This window comes from Haemorhous mexicanus, chromosome 4 (genome assembly GCF_027477595.1).
Source record: "Haemorhous mexicanus isolate bHaeMex1 chromosome 4, bHaeMex1.pri, whole genome shotgun sequence".
NCBI classification, from domain to species: domain Eukaryota; kingdom Metazoa; phylum Chordata; class Aves; order Passeriformes; family Fringillidae; genus Haemorhous; species Haemorhous mexicanus.
The window spans coordinates 50363804-50389180 of NC_082344.1; positions in this window are offsets into that span (position 1 = coordinate 50363804).

Here is a 25377-nt window from a genome sequence, read left to right on the forward strand (position 1 = left end):
CCAAAGCACCCAGCAGGAAGGAGAGCAGACAGTGCTTGGGCTGGGATTCACTAGGTCAGTCCCATGTCATGTTAATGGATATTTTCTACCTCTGAGTTTTCCACTGGGCATACACCAACCAGAACACCTGATGAGGGGCATTCCTCTTCCCATTCCTTCAGGATTTCTCATTTCTTAGGCTCCCAGAGTTTTCCAGGTGATTTTGCACTAGGAGTGATGCAGAGCTGCAGACAAGGACCTGTGCTGCCATTTGCAGTTCTTACCTGTCAATAGGAAATAGAATCATGGTGCTCTCTTCATTCAAGAGGGACAGGTCTTTGCTTTTTGTATTTTCCCTCCTCTGCCCAAATTTGTCTGTATTACTGGTTGCACCGTGCAGAAAGCTCTGTGCTGTGCTTTTTGACCTTGTAAAGCTCAGTCTATCAAAGGGAAGGAGCTATCAGGAGCTATCAGTGCACAGAGGTTTACTGGAATGCCTATGGTGTGTACTGGTAGAAGAGACTTGCCAAGGAGCCAGCCCAGTTCAGATGGAGTAAGGCAGCATTATACAGGGAAAAGAGGACACGAGGAGTTTCTAGGCTCAGACAAAAAGGCCAAACAGACTAACAGCCTCCTGGAAGGCCTCAGCTAAGAACAACACCAGGACCTTTGCAGGGGCAGGCAGGGGGGCTGTGATTTTTCTCTCCCCACACTGAGCAACAGAGCTGGCCTCGTGCATGTGGGCTGTACAAAAGGGCTTGGTGAAGGCACTCATGGGGCTGGCTCTGTGCTGATCTCCTCAGTCGTAAAGACAGCAGAGTGAATGATTCAGGATGTGTCTTGAATGCTGGTTTTGCCACAGGTTTCATTTAATTCCAAATTCAAAGTATTTTCTTACGCAACCACTGTTTTTTCCTTCATAGCATGTTATTAACTTGCTTTTGCTGGGAAAGCATTCCAGAAGCTCCAAGGGCCTAGTGCAGACAGTGAGTTGCTGCTTCCCTTGTACTGTAAAATGTCCATATTCATAAAACATGTTTATTTTGCAAAACTAAGGAATGTTATTGTCCGCAACATTTTGTCTGACTCGCCCATATTTTAGCTCAGATGGTTTTACAATGTCAGGCGAGTCACACTTCAGGGATGCCTGGCAAACGGGCTGTTGTACAAGCCTTGTAGGAAAAGATTGATGGCTAGGTTGGTTGTTTTGACACATCTGAAAGTCTCATCTCCCCTGTGCTTTTAGGAGTGCAGAGTGTGTAATTTCCCTGGTGACGTAAGGGCTCAGAGGATCTGCTCTTCTGAGCCTCCTCTTTCTGGAGCAGCTTTCAGTAACACGGCTCAGATATCAACTGAGCTTATGGTCATGCCTCAGCCACCTCCTGGGGTTGAGTCATTACAAAACTCAAAGAAGGAGGTGTGGGCTGGGGGCAGCAGCTGTAGACACAAAAGGAAAACTGTTAATATGGGAGAGATTGCCTGAAAGAAAATAATTGCTAAATAATTGGAGAAACTGGGATTTTTTTTTTTGCTGGAAAAATGGTTTTTGTCAGCCACTCTATCTAATCACATAAGAAGAAAGTAGTAAAGAAACCTGACTCACCTCTTTACACCAAACAAAAGTGCCTTTCTTCCTTAATAACACACCAAAGGTATGTTGTTTGTTTGTGTGAGGCAAACCTTTCTGTGGGAGCACTAAACTGCAGGGCTCACAGCTGTGCAAACGGAGGGCACACTTGCAACTGCCCAGCAGATGCAGAACTGCTCCATATGGGGCCAGAGGTGGGAAAAAAACAGGCTTCAAATGTGCTTTTTGACAATTCCTTCTTTTCTCTTAGCCCAAAGCTAAGCAGGGAGTGGTGCTAAGACCATTTCTTCTCATGCCTGTAGCAAATAGGGGATTATACTGCTTTTCAAGAAGAACTGCTGGATTCCATAGCAGCAAACGCACTTCCCAGAAAGGTGTCTAAGGTGCAGTTGTCCCCTCTTGGCTCCCTCAGGCAATCAAGGTGCAGGCAGCCACCACTCTGTGTCCTGAGAGACTGCAAGCAATAGTGCCCTCCACACCACAGCACCCTACTCTGGCCAAGGGTGGGCAGCTCCTTCAGCTTATTAGGCACAGGTGCCCGAGGTGATGCCTTGCCCAGTGTGTGCTGCTGAGTCTTGTGCTCACACATCCCTTTTCCTGCCTCCTGTCTTTCAGTCTTTCTTTCTTCTCTTGGCCAGGTCCCTGGGCCTCTCTCAACAAGGGGCAGGTCCCACTTAGGGATGCCACCTTGCATTTCAAGTTTTTTCTTGCAGTGAGCCTGCCCTTCCTGTGGTTTCTCTGGTTTTTGATCACAGCACCTCCCTTAGCTCCCAACCTGTATCCACGTTTTTTCTTTTCCCCTTGTCCACATCCTGACTGCCATTCTCACCGCTGGCCTTTGCTTAGGAAACACTGCTGTAGGTAGATGTGCAGGCAGAGCAAGTGGGTAGCACAGAGGCTACTGGAAGATGGTGAAACAAAGGGCTGACACATGGCAAAATGCCACTGCAAAAGGATTCCCTGTGGAGAGTGCGGTGGCCTGGAATGGCCTCGGCCCCAGGGCTTGGGGACTGCTTTTTTCTGTGCCATGTTGACTTAACTTTGTGAGAAGCCCATCTTGACTGCATCTGAGCATCCCTGTGGAGTCGTCTCTTTGTTAGCTGTGTTATCAATTAAGGTCTTGCAGTAATCCAAAGAACCTTTCTGTTTACGCTTCCTGGTACATCTTTTATTAGAAATAGCTCTTACCCATGCTTGCTTGATACTTTTCCTGCCACAGAAGATATCTGAAGTTTTCTTCCCAGTTCAGAGACTTCTTTGGCCAGCTTTCCCATCCTGAGGTAGGAAAGGGACAACTGACCTGCATTCCCTCAAAGCTGACTAATGGGAAATGGGGACACTGGGTGTAGTCACACTTGGTCTGGTATAAAACATCAGAAACTCCAAAAACCCAGTGGTTGCATATTTTTTTTTTTTTTTTTCCCCTCATAGTACAATATTTTAGAAACCAGACAGGAAGTTTTTCCATGTGATGACCTGTGGCAAAGATAAACTGACTTCTGGTGATTTTAAGACAGCTGCTGGTGGATTAATTTCCATTGTATTCTCTAATTCAGTTGCTTGCACTAGGTAAATGCATTTTCACTCTACTTCTAGCTTATGTTTGTGTAGCTTGATAGTGAAATGGGTCTGGCTTCTGCAGAAAAAAGAAAACTCCCCTGTTCTTTGAGACCCCATGTTCATTCATCTCCTTGCCCTCAGTGCCTTTTTCTGTCAAGATCCCCATTCTCTGAGCTCATTACATTCCCCATCTCCTCTCCCCTGCAGGCCCCAGCAAACGTCTCCCACTAGCTCTGTAGTCTGACCTTGGACCTCAGTTGCTCTCCCTATCTGACCCCAGCTGTGCATCCTGGCAATGTGCTGAGCCAGGGAGCTGTGGCAGGGGGAGGAAGGACAGGAGTTTGCCTCATTTGACTCCTGTTGTCCCCGAGACACACAGCAGCTGCAGTGAGAGGTCACCACTGGGCGCATGGATTCACACTTCCTGAAAGAATAATCTCTTTGTGAAAACTTCAGCAAAATCTTGGGCCAGAGGACTTCTGCTTTCTGTACCAGTTTGTAAGAACACAGCAACGTAACATCAGCCTTTGGCACTGGATCCCAAATCATAGAAGTACTGGGAGGGACTGGGCAGATCAAGGCTTTGAGAAATAAGGGGCAAGTCTAACGTAGCTTAGACATTCATTGATGCTTTAACCCAAACAATAGCTTTTAACAATCACCCCACTGCTTTCAAGAATGTGTTTTCATGCCTAGCTATAAATTAGTCCTGCTCAATCACTGGGAGTTTCACCCAAAAATGCAACAGGCACCAGTTTGTGGTAGAATGCAGATAACAATTGGAGAAGGGATGATATTAAGATACAATAATAAAAGCTGACATGTTTAGGATATCTGGCAACAGTGACCTACTGGTCATCTCTCACTCTCAGTAATTGCAATTGACAGACTGCTGCATTTGCAATAATTTAGGAATAGGAACTAGGAAAAGTATTCTGTAACATATTTTGCGTGAAGTTCTTGGAAAAAGATGTCTCCATACTCACCCTTAATTCTCTGAGAAGTTAGGTAAGCAGCTCTATTTCTAGTTTTTGTGAAAGGAATATATCCTAAAGGTTAAAAGATCTTTGAGATTTATGATGAAAGGGCAGTGACTTGTTGCAGAAAATGTTATTTTATGCTTCTGGAGTATTTTACCCACTTTGCTGGCCTTTGGCAGGTCTTGATCTGAGGGACTCACTACTATAATTAATACAGTTTGTCAGCTCTCTGTTTCTGAAAGATTCCAGCTTTCTTTCTCCAAAGTAGAAGTATAAATCTAATTGCAAAATAAATCTTGAGTCAATGAGTGGAAGTCACCCATAAAGGATTCTCCAAACTCTAGAAATCAGCTAGTTTAAGAGTGTAGACCTGAACTGTAATGATGTTCTTACAGGTCAATGTTGATAACTATTTCTTCACTGATGGTACAAACAACCGTCCAATAGCCCAAAGATATGGTCAGTTTTATTCCTGGGGAAAAGTAACTGTTTGGACTTTTTTTTGACTTTGGACTTTTTGCTATCTTTCTTCTACTCTGATATTTAGTTCTAAGAAACAACCTTAAAGCAAATAATTTTTCCTCTGAACCCAGGCATTAATTAATGAACATTAGCGTGCTTGTCAGATATCAAAATGAAGTCCATGCTGTGGACCTGTCTCAGTGTGCTTGTGGCCTGTGCAAGTTGGTGATCAGCTTTTTTAAATCAGGGAGTAACAGTTGCATAAGCCCAGTGGTTGCCTGGCTGGTGGCATCTGTGGATACAGATGAATAAATAAACTAAGTGTGTTTAAACATATGTCTGTGCTTATACAGTATACATTCTGAAATCCTACCTGCTATTTTGATAGAACGAGACAGAGAGCCTCCTGGGCAAAGCTGGGCTTTGCACAAATGCCAGTTTGTGTGCTGAAAACATCTTTCAGAAGAGCAATTCGGGCTAGATTTTCTGGGAAACATCACAGGGAGCTTTCCTATATCACAAAGTAATTTTCAGCACAGCCAGACATCACTCTACTTTTCTTCACTGCCCCAAGAGGTTCCAGTGTGAATACAATTTCCTCAGATTCTGCTATGAAGCTGGGGACAGATAAAAGAAAGGAGGATTACCAGTTGATCCTTTATTCTATGTCACTTTTCCCCTTTGCTGGAAAAGTGAATATTGGCTGGAAGCTTGCAAAGAAATTTGAATCTGGGAATATATATCCTTCTTAAATGAAGAGCTGTATTGCCCTGGAATTTGTGGTTCAGTGTAAATAACTGTTAAATGTAAGACATTCTGTATATTTACATGCAATCGTGTAAACAGGTTCTTTTATATGCAAAACTTAGTCCAAGCCAAACTTTGAAAAAGATTCTGGAAAAAAAAAAAAAGTGAAAATACAGCTATCAAGAACACAGCCAAAATCGTGCTTCAAATAATCACCTCAATGGAAGACTTGATTTATTCAGTTTAGAATTTGATTTATATCTGGGTAGAGATCATTCTCAAAGGGTAATCCTTTAAAACTCTTCTAGTTTGCCCATAAGAGTAGTGGTAGGTACTTTGTCTCAGACAAAACTACTTCTTATAATAAACTTCTATAAATCAGCTGTAATTTGGGAGGGAGTAGTGGACTTGGCATTAGTTCCTTCTCTCACAAAATTTCTAAATCTTTTCAAGTTTTACTTGATCATTCTGCACAGCTAAGCTCAGTTTTTTTAAAATAACAGTTGAGGATTTAATCAATGTTATTTTCTCCCAGCTGTGTATAAAAGAAACAAACCCAACACTAGAGCCAATGCTCAGTCTTTGCACTGGAAGTCCTGCCTGTAAAGAACATATCAGCACTTGATTTGAAGGTCCATGTGATAATTCCTTCATGAAGCGTGTCTAATCTAGGTATCTTTTCCCTTCAGGGAACCTGAGAACAGTAATTTCTGCTGAATGTTTCCCAGTGTTTCTGAATGGCAATGAACCATTTGGACGTTTGCTACTAGTTTCCTTCTGTGCTTTTTCTGGCCTTTCATGGCCCTCCCGTGTAAGCATCTCTCTGCTTAAAAATGCATTTATTTATTAGTTTTCCATTTGGCTGCTGTGATTTGTTCCAACATTTGTTCCAACAGTTTGAGAGTACCACCATGATGTGCTTGTCCCTGTGTGGTACCACTGTGACAGCACTTCCCCAGCAGCAGCCTTGCTTCCTTATCTGGTGTGGTTTTATAAGGCACCTTAAACTTGCCACTTCACAATATTCAGCAATATTAACTATTGTGGTTGAATTCCCATTTCTTTCATTTTCTGGGGCTTTTATGTGGTGAGGCTACTGCACAATCATTTGAAATATGGGCTCTGCTCTGTGGAAGTAAACTGGAGCAGGGGTAAAGGTGCAGAAAGAGTGGAAATATCCATTAATTTCACTGAAGACTGATTACCAGCAATGACTTTACCCTTTTCAGTTCTTGTTTGTTTGTCCAGGCTTCATTATTTCAAATGGGCCAATGCACTCTCTCCAGCAGGAAAAGGTTAGAGACATAATTAATTCAAGGCATTTGGCATTTCCTGTCAAAGTGGCAGATATTCATCATGCTGTGAAGATTGCTGGGTTTCATGTCCACTCAGGGCTGATGCTCAGAGTATTTTCCCAGCATGTCTCTGCACAACTTGCCCACCTCTGCATTTTGAATTCTTCCTCCACAGCCAAGCACAGTTCTCACGCTGATCCTCAATCTACTCAAAACCTCCCGTCAAACCCATTGCTGCCACCTCTTCCTATCCTCTCCTGAGAGGTGGCTGGAACTCACCTGGCTCCCCGTGCCCTGAGGAGCAGCAGTGGATTACCAACACATGCTACAGGGATGTTCTGCCTCTTTTTGTTGTGGTTGCAGGGACCCTGGAGCCACACCACGACCTTGCTGCTGTTCACTGCTGTGCTGGCCAGGAAACTGCAGCAAAGGGGGTATAGGAGCAAGGGACAAATGATGGAAAAGAGGGGTAACAGAGCTTTGGAGTTTAAATGAACAAACTCTATGGCTACATGGCTGGGTAAAAGCCAGTTTCAGACTTTCAGGCACACTAGCAGAAAACTGTTAAACAACACTTAAACAGTAAAATAAAGAAACTGTTGTTGGCAGCAAAGCTCTTCTGTGGGGTGCTATGCCCCCCAAGAAAACTTCCTGGCAGCTCTCTGCCTCAGGCTGTGGAGACTCACCCAGTGACAAGGGAAGGACTTGATTATGAATAAAACCAACATGTTTAAATACTTAGGTGATTTGGTACCATTTGGATGCAGTTTTTTGGCTCTTTGCATGTGGTCACAGCTCTCACACTGCTGTCTAGAGAACACAGGCTCATATATTTTTTCCCTCTCTGTTACAGCAGTAATGAAGTGGATCACTCAGAGAACTTGTCTGTTCACAAACCCTTGTGTGAGATGAGAGATTAAAGAAAGAGTGAAATGGTTTTCTGATTTGTGAAAATCTGGCAGGTTAGACTTTAACTCAGCAGAAAATGATTAAATTAGACGTGACAGTAGCTCAAGAAGTCCATAGTATGGCCCTGTCTTGCAACTACCCTGAAATTAGCTGAACAAATCTTGTTGATAATGGCTTTAGAAAAGTAAATGCAGCATCTAAATTTGACAGTTATGAGGCTGAGATAGGGTGATTATTGCTGGCACACAGCAGAAAAATAGAATTACATTGTGTTTAATCAAAGGGACCTAGTCTGGGATAAGCCTTGGATCCCTTCTCTACATGAAAAGCAGGCTTTAAAACAAAGGAAGTTCTGCATAATGTTATTTAGTCTGCATGAACTGCTAACTGTGTGTCAGAGCCCTGATGAAGTCACTGCTTAGGAACCATTAGGAGATAGCTACAGTCGATGTGATGTACTTTGCTTTAGCTGGGTAACACATTTCTGGCAAGTAATGCAGCCATCAGGTCTGGGGTGCACACACAAAAATTGCCCAAGCTAGGATACATCAGTATAAAACCCCAAAGATTTCTGCTACCTTAAAAAAAGTGTTTCCTTTAAAAATGTGCTGTCAGACCATTCTTTGTGTTGTCCCACCTCTAATGTGAATCAGAACAGTAGATTTGTCTGAAAGGGAAGATCTCCAAGGATGAGTTTGATAGTTAAAAAATATAATTTCTGGACTCCTATAATAATTTAATATGCAACAAATACTGACACTAGTGGCCAAGAGAAAAAGTGTATCCTTTACTTTGATTTAAAAAATTATTTCCTGCAGGCAAGAAGCCCTTGAAGAATGAAGAATGAAAACCAGTACAAATGGGTATACACACTTTATTTGTTGGGATAAACATTTTAATTAAGTTGTGCAGTTCACCCCTGCCAAAATCCCTTAAATCATGAAGGTAAGGAAAATCATGTAGTACCAAGGGCTGCAGCTATGGGAGCACACAGGAGGAGTGAGGAGTGGAAAGGGCATGAGTGCCCTCCATCACCTATCACAGAATAAATCAGAGCTGAAATCTTTCTTTTGTGTGGTTTGGAACAGACGTGGGCCTCAAAGACAGAAGATTTGGACCAAAAGAAAGACAAGTCATCCCTTTATCTAGTTGTAATTAACTCCAGGTGGTTTCTGCTAACATAATGCAGATTTGAGTCTCATTTATCTTTTTTTATTTGGAGACAGCAGAGCTTTCACATTTTTGGGAAAAGTCAGAGGAAAAAAATTAATTGTTTTCTTATTATGGCAGATCAAATCTTTCAGTTTGAATTCTTGGCGTGATTTTTCTTTCTTTTGATAAAGACAGCACTGCCTGCCACTCTCTGACAGATGAGCTGAACGTGACATGGGACAAACCAGAACTGTTGAAGGTCTGGGCCAGTCATTAAAACTGAATCTTGTCTATCAGAACAGCAGTGAAAATAGATGTTTCTACTGGTGCATGCTTGTCTCTTTCCCTGACAATAAATCAGTGCCATCAAATCCCTTTCTTAGTCTTACGCTCCATTTTGAAGATTTTTGAAGGATTTCTTCCTTCTTGCTTCTTGGCTATGTCAACTACAAAAACCCTGGAGCCCTTACACATCTCTCTTTTTCTCCTCTCTCTCTTTCACATCAGCATCAATCAGGAAAGCTCACTGGAAAAGCCAAGACAGTATAAAGCTGCTGGGACAAAGCTGGGGCTGTTGTTTCTGTTCCATGCTGGCCTGAGAGCAAAACCTACAACACATTGTTGCCTGAATGCTCCTTGTAATCCATATTCCTCTCTGGAAACCAGATCCTTCTTAGGGGAGTCCTGAGGTCTGAATGTTTGGCTTCTTTCTGGTCCCATAAGTCTCCAAAGAGAGAAAAAGTCTCAAAGACTGATTGAGAGACTGAGCAGAACAATTAATTGGAGCAGGGTAAGATCTGCATGGACTTTTTATGACTTGGGATGTGAGAGTTGCATGGTGTGGCTCTGCATTGATGGCTGAGAGGAGCAGGGAGTAAGCTCCTAGAAGGAGTTTGTGCTCCTTCTGGAGGGAGGGAAAAAAGTAGTGTTACTCTTTCTTTACGCTGTAGCTGAAGCTGATGCAAGGGGTCTGAGGCGTTAGTGCTTCTTAGCACAAACCAAACAGCAGCGAGAGATGCTGGGAGTTCTCTGGATGCTTTTTGTGTTGCAAACAGACACTATTTGCATGAGCCCATTGCAACAGCAGAAAAGGTGAAATATGAAACTGCTTCCCCACCCCGGCTTGCAAGGAAGTATCAGGTTCTGGCAAGTTTGGACACCTGCAGCAATTGACTTCTTTCCAGCACAAGTCCAAAGGCATTTAGCTTTCCAGCAAGTAACTTTCTCCTAGGAAAGAAGCACAGGAAAAGGGAAAATGGAGGAGAAAATGAGCAAAGATATTGCAACTACGAAGTGTTTCTACAGCAAAATTCTCTGCAGGCCATGTTTTGGGAGGAGGAAAGAATTGGAAGATTCAAGGCAGGGTGTATTTTTGAGGTAGCCACAGCTGTTGTGTTTGGTTTCAGCATTGCTTGTTTTCTTGGGGAATAAAGGGTGAGTGGAAGATGTGCAAATATGTTAAGAGTGTTAAGATGGGATGGAAAATCTCAGTGATGCAGGGTGGTTTTATGGTTGAGGCAGACCATATTGCTTTTTCCTTTACCTCCCCCAAAACCAGCAATAAGACTGAGAGACCTGAATACACCAGAATAAATTTCTGTCTCGGCTACTTGGGAGAAACTCCAGAACAGCCCTTCTAGTAAATCAGGGTCAGAATTTGGCCAGAGCTGCGGAATGCATTAGGAGACTGCTGCAACAGCCCTGACAGGCAGTGGGTTGGTTCATTTAGTGCCACACCAAGGCACTCCCCCTTGCTTAGCACGGGAATAAACCCTACTGTGACTTGGCTCTGTAAGCAGGGGTACCAGCTATTTACTTCCTCTAAGTGCTTGTGTTATTTTTTAAAATTATAATGTGTTTTCATGATAAAATTACAATTTCTATAAATTTAAAATTGGCTTCCAAAGCATTTTAGTCCAAACCTTCCTTACTACTTAAATTTATTGACTTAGTCTAATGCAAGAATCTACATTCTTGAATCCTATAAGTTCTCAAAAAATGCATTTGAAGACACTGACTGAAAACTTTGAGGTTGTTTCAAGGGAGTTTCATTTTGAACAGCTGAACTTTTGGCGCTGGCTGTGAGGTGATGTTAGTTTTTCTTTGGCTGGCTAAAGCCAAGAAATTGTTCCTGTCTGGCACATCAACATGGAATCCAATAAGGGGCATCAGCAAGCAGACAATCTAGTCCCTGAGGAACGTTTTATTATGTGGAATGGATGGGAATAATAGGTAGGCAAGTGTACACAAAAAAAAAGCATTATAATTGCTTAATATAGTATGTAAAGATGCATTTGTAGCTGAAAGTTAGTGACAACAAATTTGCTGCATAAAGCCCGTAGAATGTGTTGGCAAATGAAAACTAAAAACTAAAAAAGAGAGATTCAAAAGTGGATAAATATTTCAAAATACAGATTTAATTCTGAATATTTGTGGAAAATCTTTAACATTTTTGGAAACTATAGTTACACATTTGCAACTTGATTTCTTATGAGTAGAAGTTATTCAGTCTTCTCAACTGCACTAATACACCAAATATGAGTTGTGCTTGTAATTTGTAGTATATTAATGGATTTTAAGGGGTTCCAGCAATTCCATTAAATGTGGATGGAACAACTAAGTGAACAGTTTGCCAAAGGTGGAGACGCCACAGTTGTGAAACCAGCCAGTGGTTTATGTCAAACGCAGTCATTTAAAAAATATAGCGGTGAATTAAAGTAAAAGTGACTTAAAGATTAGGTATTCTACAAAGTGTTGCTCTAAATGAAGACAGGAGTATGAGCAGTAACATCTGGCTGGAATAAAGACCAATCTGAGAGTTAAAGTAAAATAGTGTTGCTTATTTGAACAATTTCAGTGTTAGAAAATAGAAGTTAATATGAAGAACAAGAGTCTCTGGGAGTTTTTGGAAGAGGGACAAAAAGTTGACAAATGATGCAGAGTTTTCAGCTGCTCTACTGTCCATCTTAAGCTACATAGTTTTTTAGCATTTTCTTATGATGTGCCCACACTGTCTGTCAGCTTTGGGTGTCTTGGAGGTGAAAAGTCCACAGGAGGAGTTGTAAAGCCAGCTGACAAGGGAGCAGAGGTGGCAAGATGATCCCTTCTGTGTGACTTCTCTGGCTTCACCTGGGGCCACATGGGGACTGAACATATGTGTGTGCTTTTACCTGTAAGAAAACATGCATAACAGCCAAGTTTAGGTTTTCCTTTCGTTTAGACTTTTACTTATAGAGTGGCTCTAGTCAGTATGGAGGTCTCATATGTAAAAGCATTTTTACTTCTGTAAGAACTGCTGTCTTGCATATAACAATTTTCTTTTTTTGCTCAACTTCTTCCTCATTAACCTACCAGAGAATTATACACACCAGGGTTTATTTAGATGATCTTTCAAGTGTCCTTCCTGTTTATAGAGTGATTAGCCACATGCACCAGACAAAATATGAGGCCAGGGAATGGAGAATACCATGCTAACAGGAAGCACCTTCATGTAAATAAGGGTGATGCTCCACATCATCCAGTAACTACATCTTCCTGCAGGATGCAACCAGTTTTGAAATGCTTGTTTGGAAATAGAAGCATTTCTTCTATTAACAGGATTAAGCAACACATGAGATGGCCATGTTTGCACACACACAGACACACACAAACACACAAACAAAAAGGTGAGCTCTGAAGTGGAGTGTAGGGAATTTCTCTGGGTTACTGACACTGTCATACCTTCGGGAGAGATGATCACTGCTTTGCCTGATGGACTGAGGTAATTTCACCTTGATATTATCTACCTTGGCCATATGAATGAACCTTCAACACTGCACAGGGGAGGACAGTGTAGGTGATAGGACAGGCTCCTGTGAGCACACTGTTGTGCTTGCTCAGAAATCTTTTATTCCTAGGATTTATTACTAAAGGCATAATCATATCTGTTGTTAATACTATGTTTGTGCCATTATTTAAGGACACATATGGATACCAGAACTGCTATATCGCCAGCATGAAGTCTTCCCAGACTTCCCTCTGAAAACCAAAGTCTCTGCATGTTCAAAAATACTTGTCAAATAAAACAGTGAAGACAAATTTGTTCGTTTTTATTAGGATTTTTTTTTTTTAATTTTGGCATCTTTTGAATTGTGTGGTGTTTCCCAGTGCTTGTGGATGAAAGGGTTCTTTCTGCATCTAAAATGGACCTTGGTGGTCCCCCAGTAGGTGACAGTTGCCAGTGACCTCCTGTGGACCCAGGCCTACATATGGTGCACTGACCTCACCCACTAACAAACAAACAACAAAGATGATCCAGGAACTCGTTGATGAACAAAATTAAACACTGCAGGTCAAATGGAAATCAATTACAAGCTGTGCATAAGACTCTGGAAGTCAACACCATCTCTCACCCACAAATTGGGATGGAGGCAATCAAACATTAGGTCTGTTCAGGTCACCCTGTGGCTTTGGTGTCCATTTTTCACTCAATATAGGATAGGGAACTATAAACATCTGAGAAAGTGGATGAAGTTAACAGATGAGTTGGATATAGTGATAGATCCTGTGCTGAACACATTGTGCCAGTACAAACAAATAAAATTTTTTAAGGAAAAAACCCCTCCTCTTGTAGTAAGCAGAAACATGGTCACAGCCATCTAAACAAAGTCTGTTAATTTTTGAATTTAACTCTGCCTCTGATTTTTGTATAAATTCTAATTGGTATCATCTGTGTAATGCAATTATACATTTTTCAGCACTGAGCCTCTTAACATTTAAATGAGCACAGATAATTTTTCCTCAGCAATAGGTCCAATAGGACTCACACCAACAGACTTGCAAGAAAAGCACTTAAATGAATTAGACATCCAAAACTCACTCATTGCTATTTCTGTACAGCACAGTGCTTTGAAATGACCTATGGACTAACTTAAGATGTTATTTTAGGTCAGTTATCTCTGAAAATAATTGTGAGCTGAGATGGCTCCAGTGCTTCAATTTAAAATGCAAGTCATGACTCCTTGTAACACTTCAGTTACACATCTATAACCTGTACCAAAGTATCCTGAATGAAGAAATAATTTTTAATGTATCCAGTAGTTATTGCAGACTTCTGGAATTATGACAAGGACCCGACATAAATTAACTTTGTCTCTTGACGTGGTGTTGCTTTCAATCTCAGTAACCAAAAATTCAGGGTATTCCAGGTTGTGGTCATGATGGTGATGATGGACATGGATGTCTTAACCACAGTCCTTTTGATTTCTGAGGCATTCACGGAAGTCCTGCAGACACATGGGATGAAACAGCCCAAACTTTATTGACCCAGCACCTGACCCAAGAACCAAGAGCTGTCCTGTCAATACTTTTCTGTACCTGAGAGTCTTCAGTCTCTCTTTGTGTTACTCTTTACATTTCCTGCTATTTCTTTTTCTTGTTTTCATAAACACCTACCCTCACACAAAACATATCAGGGCCCCATCAGGCTTCTCCTCCGTTCCTGGGCAGATGTAAGATGTGTAACTCACCTTTGATTGGGGTGGTGATGAATTCCTGCAGCTTGAGGGCTCTGGATGTGGCTGTTTATAACCCAGGGAGGCCCTCTGTCAAACTGGTTTACAGCAGAGAGCATACCCAGATTATAATTCTTTTAGTGTATGTGTTGAGCAGTTAATGATATGTGTGAGCACAGTTAAAATTTACATTTTGGGCCAAGGACTTTGTTTATTGCTCCTGACACAGAGCTGGGTACTTAAATCATTTGCTATGTTAACTTTGCAATGGGGAGCTTGCTGGACTTGTCTGTGGTTTGGATATACTGGGGTGGCTGGGAACTTTCCAGCAATATTGCAGCAGGTTTATCTCTTTCATGGATCATGGGATTAATGAAGTAAAAAAGCACATAATTTCAGTCCATGTAAGATGGAAAGCAACAATATTAGTAAATGTGCAAATTCATCTCTGTGCTGAATTTATTTGAAGAAAGACCTAATCATAATTGTTTTATGTGTAGAAGCTTATGGTATCTCATGAAAGTCTTCTCTGGCCAGGTGTTCTGGAGGGAAACATTAATTTGCATAAAAATCAAATGGATAAAAATCTGTGCTTTTAAGAGAAGCATGACCACCAAGGTCCTGGGTCAGAGCATTAAGTATTCTTCCTTGACCCCAGAGGCTTGGCTTCAATACACACTGGGACCTGAATTCTCCAAGGACTGGTGACTACAGCTGCCTACAAGGAGTCTCAGCTGAGGAATTTTATAGCTTGCATCTGGCTCACAGCTCGTACCTTAAATGTCCTCCAGGGAGCTTACAGTCTCATTTCTGTTCTTTAAACACTAGAACAAAATTAAAATGAAAATCTAAATGCAAACCTTTTTCCCAAACCATGTGAAGGTCAAGGAAATAACCTTCTACAAAAACAGCAGGAAAACACATACAGCAAAGAAGACACCATGAATAAAAGCAAGCAGCTATTATAACATCACTAGCAATCTCCTTTTTAATCTGGCTAGCAGTTTGGAAAAGTTGAAAATGTTCTTTTAAATGAGTTCCAACAGCAAAGAATAGGATATTGCACTGGGCATGATATTCTAGGAGGTGGGTCCCACTACCTTCTACTCACATGCATTTTCCATAATAAGTCAAAGCAAAGAACTGCTTTCCCTGCTGCTGTTTTTAAAAGTGATCTTTCAATAGAAAATTCCACCATGACTTTTCCATCACAAGTGGTCTAATGGCAGCTTTGGGGACACGCACAGAGCCCAGATCAGAAATGCTGATGGTGCCCTTGGGAGCAGGTCTCCTTACCTACCAGCAGATCCTCCATGAAGTACATGAAAAGCTGTTCCCATTTGTAAGGAGGCTGTTTGGCAGCAGAGTTCCCACACTGCCCTAAGGCCTCTGAGCAACACCAGGAGAGATGATTTTCCTTCCCTCAGGATGAGCCCTGGCACCTACGTCCTTGCACAGGAGACACTGCAGGAGGAAGGACAAGGAAAGCTGAGTGTGGATAGACAGAGATGTTTCTGCACCCCAGGCGTTTGCCTTTCCCTCAGCACCCGTTGGCTGACCACATCTCTCACACAGGTGACAGAGTAAGAACTGCTTTGTTGGCACAGGCTCTCCCTAGAGCTAAAACCAGATCTGGGGCCAACAGAGTAAATGTGTTTGAGCAGAGAACAGCAGCCTCTCCCCCTACCTACAGGTGAGGAGAAGTTTGATCCAACTGCTTTATTAAGGTGGAAGAGCAATGATCATTTCATTACACACAAAATGTACTGCAGCCTGTTGACTCAAAAACCCCAGGTCTTTGTTGCAGCACTTTGTGCTGTTTTCTGTGTTTTTATGATGCATACATAGACTGCAGATCAAAGGCTATTTCTAGGTCATTTTACCAATAGGATTATTGAGATTTCCTGCTAAATCACTGAGAACAGTGAAAATGTGCAGTGTTTTTATTAAATTTTCATAGTCAGCACACACAAAATTAGAAGGTATGTCAGCTTGGGTTTTAATACCTCAAATAAACCAAAATGCTTAAAAACCAAGCAGTTAAACAAAAGTCAACTTATAAATCTCTTGAGAAGTCCCAGAGACCTTCCAATCTGTCTGCTGACACCTTCTGCCTGTCTCTGACCCTCCTAAATCAAAGCATTTATCTCAAGTACAAAAGTTGACAGTTTGCATTTAATGAAAGTTGCTTGTCTTGTCAATCTGCAGAACTCTTGTTCCCACTGGCCATTTCCTTGATGATGTGTTACAGCAATGCAATAGCCAGCAGCACTTACAGAAATAGATGCAAAAAGTGGCCTGATTAATTTAAAATATGTCTGTTCTTTAATACAAATTGTAGGTTGGAAAGAGAGGCTGTATATTTCAACTAGCAGAAATTCTGTTTTGGGGGAACTGTTACTGTTCCTGATAACACACATTGTATGACAAAAGATAAATAAATAAAAGGACCTGGTTTGCTCATAGGCATTTTCAAGGGCTTTGCAATTAACAATAATTCTGAAACAGTTTCAAGTTTCTGTGCACAGTTTTGCTCATCAGTAAAGCTAAATATCTATTACACTTGCGAGCATCAGAAAAAAAATTATGTCAACATGCGCTGCTTTTGTGTCTCTGAAATTTTGCAGACTTAGGCTTCAGTCCTGTGTACTTCCACATGGGGTTTCCCCTTACCCCTGTGCTTTACATGCAGCATTTTCCCACATTATGTAGAATGTAGACTGGAAATAAATTATAATTTTGAGAAATACATATTTCCTTGCATATGACATAAGAAGTCCTGCTCATAAAATAATGTTAATCTTTAAGGCTGAGTACCCAACTAGCCTCTGCAGAACAGCGTTATATTTTAAAGGTATTGAAATTTATTGGTTATACTTTGTTTCCCTTTTGTTTAGAAGAAAGCTTTTTTCTGATACACTGTAGAATACACATCAGACACACTGTATAAAACACATCAGACTGAGGCTTTCTTAGTTAATGCTAAACAATATTCATTTGTTTATAAGCAATTTCTCTTCCCTGGGCTGGAAGGGAACTGTGGAGCCTTCCTGGTGACCATGGCTGGCTACATCATCTGAAACAGCCTCTTAAATTTCAGGCTACTTCAGGCCTGTAAACTATTTGGTAGCTTGGAGAGGAAAGCCAAGTGTGTTGGGACCAGTTCAGGCACCATGAAAGATCAGCCAGGGTGAGGAGGGCATCAGGCTGCTGGTAGCAGCTTAGGATCACCTGGAGGTCCTGCTGCCTATTTGTCCCATGCTGAGCTGTTGCATTTTCTTCAGGAAAGGGAAGAGGTAAAAGGGAAGCAGCTGCTTGTGTCCAGGCCCAGCAATAAGGAAGGATGTGCAGGAGAGCTGAAGGGCAGCAAACCCAGCCTCCCCTTAGCTGCAGACCCCCTGGTGCCTCTCTCCAGGCTGTGACAGGGTGCAGGGCAGTGGGCATGATAGCAGGGGTGGTGGCAAGCCTGCACTGGTAGGTGTGGTGAGACACAGGGGGTCTCACTCCACACAGGAGTTGAGGACTTTGTGTATGGACCATGTGTGTATTTTTAGGCTTATTTTTACCAAAGTGCTCATTGGCAACTCCAAAAATGCACACATAAATGTCAGACTCTGTCAGAAGAAGCACTAATATGTGCTTATCTCTGCTTCTCAAGACTTCATGGGTATCTTCTGTCCAGCTCACAGGTACACTCTGAAACTTTACTTCAGTCTAATGTAGGCGGTAATAAAGCTAATACTTTTTATTGTCCCAGGCTGTCATAATAGCTTTAAATCTATGTATTGGGCAGATCAGCCATGTGTTTTTATTTGTAACAAATGGACTTCTAAAGTCCTCTTAATTACATGAAACATGGTTTAAATACGTATTTTCATTCCTTATGTTATACACTATATCCTTCAAAACAAATATTCCTTAAGAAAGTGCAAAAAGCCAAAATTAAAAATTTTATACCTTTGTCTTACTGTTGCTACTTAAAAAATGTTGCTGAAGAGGGGTTCAGTCCTGTACATTGAGTTTAAGTACAGAAGATTATGCTGGAGGTGCATAGAAAAGACTCAAAGTAGGTATATAAACAAACTTACAAATCAAAATTGAAATGAAAATTGTATTGAAAAACTACATGTGCAGACTGTGGCATGAGGCTTGGGAGAACAGAGCTGAGCTTCTGTTGACAGCAGTGGAAGGCAGCTTACCTTGTGCTCATCCCCCCAGGGATGCTTGTGGGAGGCCCAGCTCATGAATCTCCGTGTTGGACAGTGCTGAATCCTGACCTACGTATGGTTACAATGAGAGGGATTCTTTTGACAGCTTGGAAACTCATGACCCTTGGTTTGCAAAAGACATTTTTAAACAGCAGTGTTTTGGACTCCAAAGACAATCCGTGCTTCGGCAGAGTAAAACATTTCTTTAGTTCATTTTTCTCTTAAGAAACTCCACTCCAAGTCAGCAATCTCATCTTCTGGTCCTGGTTAAGGCATCAAGCAAGGGAGTCAGGCTTTTACAGACAGGCTTATGCTAACACAGACACCCCTACACACTCTGGTTTGTTTTGTTAGAAGGCGAGTGAGGGTCACCCAAATTTTTAGCAGGGGAAGTTCACAATTTTAGTCCTGGCCCTGACTGTGTTTCAAACAGATGCAGCCCAGCAGAGCTGTGATTTAGTTGCCTGAGGTGTTAGTAGTTTATTAGCTGTATTTGTGGTGCTGATGAGAGCTTGAGCTTTTGTGGCACCTGGTCTGCCATGCAGAGCAGACCAGTGGGGTGGTTTCCTTGTAAGGAATCTGCCTTAGGAGAGTAGCCTGCCTTGTGAAGATCTACCTTTATGTCACCTGGGCTGGCAACTGTCAGGTTTTAAAGTATTTAGAGAAGTCAAGTTGTGAGATATTGCATTTTATTCGGGACTCCTAAATCCAGCACAGGTGGTGAAGCTGGGGGAGGCCTGGGGGATGGTGTGAACCCCCTCTTGGCCATACCCCAGAGCTCCTTCCAGGAGGAGGGATGTGAAGTGCCTGCTCTCCCTGCAGCCCCTCACTGCCATCGCTGCTCTGCTGAGGTTTTTGAGTGTGGCTTCAAAGCCCTGCTGGCTGGACTGAACACATAAACCACAGCACACAGCCCTAAAGCTTAGGCTCAGCCTCCAGAGGGAAAGTGTGGGGGTTTCTTTTGGCCACAGAAAGCTGTGTTAGCAGTCTCTGTGCCAGGCTGTGGTGTGGAGGGAGTGTGTGAAAGTGGCCAGTGCTATCTGGCTCGCATGCCCTGGGGATCACTTTTTAGAAATATAATTTATTGTATGAAAAAATTATATTACTATAGTTTAAAGTAGCCCTGAGCTCTCTGATTTAGGGCACTTTGAATAACTTCTGGGAATTACAGACTTCCCTCAGGAGTCTCTAAAGCAGGGAGGCAGCAATCAGCTCTGTTGTATCATTATTTTTATGCTGCTTTTCCACTGGGACATGTAGACGGCCATGCTTAATGAGGCAGTTCCCATTGCAAAAGCTACTCTGTCAGAAGGCCAAATTTCTGTTTGCAGCTCACCCATGACAGCTGAACAATCCAGCTGCAGAGCACAGGTTTGACTGACTTTGGTCTTAGTTGTATTTTAAAACCTCACTAATAATGCTATTTGATATATATGTATATGTGTGTGTAAATATATAATACCTATAATGTATTATATATAGTAGCATGCATTTTATGTACCTTTAATGCTTGTTTATATGTATAAAATATGCTATTTCCACTGACAATCTTATTGAAGAGTAATGCTGACAAGACAGTGGCCTGGCATGGATTTTAAAATTAGATCAATTTTTTATAATTTTTGTTATTCATGGTATTAGGCTCTGCAGTATGTACTAGGCCCACACTGCTCTGGTTGTCTGCTAGATCACTGACCTTATTGCTCCTCTTTCCCCTCTATATTAAGTTTTCATGCAGTGCTGAAGTTTTACAGAACACCAAGCCTTCTATTCTTCCCAGCTCTTACTGCTGCATCCTTCTGCAATGCACATTATGCAATTCATTATAGCTTTTTCTCCATTAGTTGACCATTTGCAATTCACTGGAACCATAACAATGACCTGTGCACTGCAATGAGAGTAATGGAGTGTCCCCCTGACACGGAGCCAGCCCACCTTGAAAGCCCTGACATTACCTCCACCCCGCCGGATTAGTGGAGATGTGGTTTATATTAGTGACCTGAAGGAGGTTCATGCCCTCTGGGAGAAGGCTGTTCCCTGGAATGGCAGTGTGATTAATGGTTTATTTACAGCAGTGACATCAAGGCTGTCAGGACTCTTCATCAGTCTTTGATGTAAAACACACTAAGAGGCCCTAGGTCATTCTTATCTGCTCAGAGAAGAGAAATCAGAAGTGAGGAGTGGTTCAGTGTGGCCACAGGAGTGTACCACAATTTTGGCACAATTACTTTCCATAATGGCAAGAGCAGAAGAAAATGATGAGGTCACATCTACTTCGCTGGCCGTACTGATGAGACCGTGTGACCACAAAGAGACCATGGCTTCCCTGTTTTGGCTGGGGCATGACAGCAAGACGGCACTAGTGACAGGCAGCCTGTTGAGAAAATGCAAATACCTGCATCAAATCCACAGGGCACTGTGAAGGGGGAGTGCTTCAGTTCAGCACAAATCACCCAGACAGGACAGGTTTTTCATGTCCTTGGTGAAGCTGAGCTTAGACAGGAAAGTTTAGGGGTAATTGTGTAGTCACCAGCACTATCATGTATAGTAATTTTCGATTTTTAAGATTTCATGCTATAATATTTTTTTAGAAAAGGCTTCTGCTCTTGGAAACTTCCTGTGTTCTTGCTGAGTTGGCTAAGCATGGTCTGATTTTGCTCAGCTCTGTGCACTGGTAAATCCCACGCAGCTCGTGGGCCGGCAGATCAGTGAGATAATGTTGAGGCAGTGTCAGCCCTTTCCCTCAGCCCCCTGATGGGAAAGGGTTTGCTGACACACAGCACGTTTGCAGGGGCAGCCAGCTCCTCCCTGCCTGATCCAGCTCCTGTGGGGCAGGACTCTTCCAGGAGAGCTCCTGAGCTGGGGTGTGGCACAGAACCATGCCCGCGGTGCTTTGGTTCCGCATCGCCTTCCCAGGGCGCTCACTCACAGATGGCTAAGATGCCTGGGAAGTTCTCTTGGGCCTACTTGAAATAACAACTGAATGAAAACCAGTTCCTGAATCTGAGCCAGATAAGACTGAAAGTAACATTGGGGAGGGAAGGAAGCTGTGTTGGAGAGGCTCAGCTTCCCCAGAGTTTCTCTCTGTTAAGAGGTTTGGCACTTGTGCTATCAGCATGTTCCAACCCACTTGGCTCGGTGTGGGCTGCTCACTACCTCCTGGTGCCAGAGTAGCACAGCCCCACGATGGCTTTTCTGCATCCAATATCCTGGCAGACTGCACTCTTTCTTACTGGGTTAAGATCTACACACAGCAATCTGTGACTGGCAGGAACATGCATAAGATATTCCTGTGAATCAAACCATTGATCTTAACAGAGCATTGGCTTGTTCAAAAGCCAGTTAACAGGCTTGCTTGGCAGAGCACATTTTGTGGGGCCTGCTCTATTCTTGGCTTCTTGTAGAGTACTGTATGGAAATTAGTGTATGCAGTGAGGACCACCCAAAGCAAATGATTTCCATTAGACTTAATGAGTACTTAAACACAGGAGTGTACCATGTATGTTTTACAGAGATTTCTCAACAGCAGGTGTTACTTAGGGGAAGCAAAAAGCCCCAGGATGTAGTAGGAACAAACCACCCAAATGAAGAAAAATCAAGAAAAAAATACAGACACAAATTATATTTTGCACACAATGAAAACAGAGCTAAACAAAGCTGTGCTTCCCTGTCCTACCTTTAATCCTCTAAGAGGTCTTTAGACATTGCAGTAGATGGCTTCTAGCCCACTGTAGTGTTTTTATGATAAGCATTTCCATTTAATTATACAGTTCTGTGTACAGAACCTAGAGCAGAAAGACTGGAGAAGGCAGAAGAAACAAAATACACAGAAAACAAGTCTTTTTTGATGACTTTCCCTGTTTCTCTTTCCCTCCATTTCATGGAAGATTCGAGGTAACAGAAGTTTATGTGGCTGATGAGTCACAACCAACAATCATTATAGTCAATACACATTATACATATATTTTAGTATTTTCCAGCTCTAAGAGAAAGTTGCATAATTTTCTCATGTTCTAAAACTTTCCCAGACCACTCCCTTTGTAAAATCTGTGAAAGGGCTTTTAGCTATTTTGTGGTCAAGGCTCTGTCCCCTTTTCAAGCAGGGACAAGCCTGCTTGTCCCAAAATGCACTTCAGTAAACTCAGAACAAAGTTGGGCTACCCTCAGAAAACTCCATTCCCTTTCTTCTCTCCCTCCTAAATTTCTTATGGGAACTCATTTTATTGGATGCTGCAGGATTTGTTGGTGATGAGCAGCTGCAGCTTAGAAATCAACAAGGGAAACCTGGATTTTCCCAGACCTCCATCCTGTTTCTCTCCCCCCACTCTTGTCTCGCTATTGTGACCTGAGGCTCACCCCTTGTCATGCACATCTCTTTGTTCCTTCTGTGCCATCCAGAGAGAGAACTCTGCTCCTCTGCTGCCTGCCTGCCTGCCTGCTGGAGGGGACATGCACAGCCTGAGATGCTCAGGGCTGTCATCTACAGTGTCTCCAAATGTGTGCACTGGGTGAGAAGCCAGCAAGAGTTAGGGTCTGCTCAGACACCAGCTGCCCAGATATTAGATGCGAAGCTCTGTCCCTGGGGTGCAGAGGCAGGGCATCTGGAGCTGCTCTGGGCTGCTGCTGGTCAGATCAGGCTAAAATGCTCCCTGCTTTTGTCAGAATCCTTCCTACTTCCAGCGTCCCAGGGGACAGCAGAGACTGTTCTACCCTTACAGGGAGAAGCAGGTGATGTACATGAATGTTTTAGGAGACCAGAAACCCAAGGGTTAAAATGCAGCTCTTCTACAAGCTCTGTTTTAGGTACAGCTCAGTCATTGGCAGCTGAATCATATCTGCTTCCCGGATCCCCTCCTCTAGGGGAAGGCAGCCCTGCCAGCTCCCTGCATGACTTGCAAGAGGACCTGCAGGCTTGCTGGTCCTGCTCCCCACCCAGGAGCCAGCTCCCCACCCACACTGCCTGCAGAAGGAGGTGCAGAGGCATATACAGCAGTCAGTGCAAAGCAGGAACAGGGGACAGTAGGCCCTTTTTCCCACTGGCATAAGTTAATGGGTCACAGATTTTTTCTAAATCTTAATTCCTGCATCAGAAGTCACAGCTTGAGCAAGCTGTTTTATTCCCCCTAAACAGCATGTCAAGTCTCTACTGCGTGCTGTATCCAGAGCCCACCATTGCTCCTTGAGTCTGACATCACCTGCTTTCCATCGCACAGAGTTCTTGGTGTGGGATATATTGCAGGGTCTGACAGTCCCTATGTTGTGTGTAACAGTTCTTCAGGTGCCAGATTTTTCCAGTTTAACATGCAGCAGATGTGCTCACAGTCTTTTCAGAACTGTTTTAAAAACCAGCTACAGGTCAGTCTATTTTCAAAGCAGGCTTGCTAACTAATGTGTCCTTGTTAAAGGATAAATGTTTTTGCAACTACTGATGGAATGTCTCATCATTTTTTCAGTGCTTTGTCTATGAAACATTGAACTAATGACTATTTAAAATTACTTCCAGATTAATTTGTTGATATGATATGATCTTTAAATTTTTGACATCCAGCTGGAAAATAAATGGCTAATAGTCAAGCTCTGACAAAATTCGGTGATGCATTTTTTCAAGAAGGTGTTACAACTTTTGAATTCTGTAGGTGTTTCAATAATCAAATGCCTGTGGGTTTTGTATGAGGTGTCTGAAACATAGCTAAACTAAATGGATATATAACACTGACAAACCAAAAATCTGAGCAGCCACAATTCTCCAGGCACATTGTCCCCTAAGAGTTATAAGACATCTCTCTTGAAGAGTGCAAGTGTGAAATGGGTATAATGCTGCTACACCAGAGTTAAAGACAAAAATCCCTTTGACTTAACTGGGAACAGAATCAAAGCCAAGAAATAATGTCTGATAATAAAGCAAATAGGACCCTTCTTGCACTGGGACAAACAAGAAATGATGTTGCATTGCTGTTCATCAAGTTTTGTTTGACAAGGATTGAGCGTGAGGCATGCGGTCTTCTTCCCAGCTCACAGAAAGAAGCAGTGCTGATCCTGGAGTTTTTACCATGCTTTGGAGGTGTTTGTTCTCCTGACAAAGCAGAAACACAATGTTAGCCATGTAGTGCCTTTTTCTTACGCACTGGAGTGCAGAGGTGGTTGTCTGCAAGGATGGACTGTGCTATCGTCAGGATACAGGAACGGGCCTCAGGTATGAGGTGATAATGCTCCTCTCCATTGGCTTGCTGGGACATTGTTGCCTGTTCTTGAGCTGGACTGAGATGTGTAAGTTAGCTTTTTCTGCCCCTCAGTGTGGTGCTGGGGATTGTTGTGTGATGCCTCCATGAGTGAGTTGTGTGCCTCTTACAATACCCAGCCACAGCAACTTGTCCCACTCAGCCCAGAGAGAAAGGACCATCAGCTGTGCTGGGCATCACAGGACCAGATGAGGCAGGAGTTGCTTGTTTTGTCTTAGACAAGTCTCTTATGATCAGATCAGTGGAGGAGCTCTTACAACTTGAGTAGGATATGGGACATTTATGGGAAGCCCAAGTCCAATATGACAAAGATCCTGCTCAGCTAGTGTCCCAACCTAGAAGCATCCAAATGACACAGGCCTTTTCTTTAGGTTGTCCCTGCACTTAGAGCTACTGTGCTTTCCAGTAGTGCCCAGGGCTTTGGCTGAACTTAGACCCAAAACTAGAAGTTCCCCTGATGAAGTCCCCAGGGATACCAAGTATGCTGAGGCTCACGTTGTGCTCCTGAGAGCCATGGGCATGACAACCCTTTGCAAAGCTGCTTCCATCTTTTCAAGGATGGCAAGAGACAAGCAAAAGCCATGCCACTTTCTGTTCCCCCTTTCCCTTGAGATCTGGCTCTCTCCTCAGTTTGAAGGAACTGAAATCCTCTGGTCTTGTCAGCTGAACAGACTCCTACCCTCAGTCTGCTCTACTGAGAAACCTGACTCCTGTCTCACTTTTCAGCTCGTACCCACCTTGTCACGCTGATGCACAAGCACCAAAG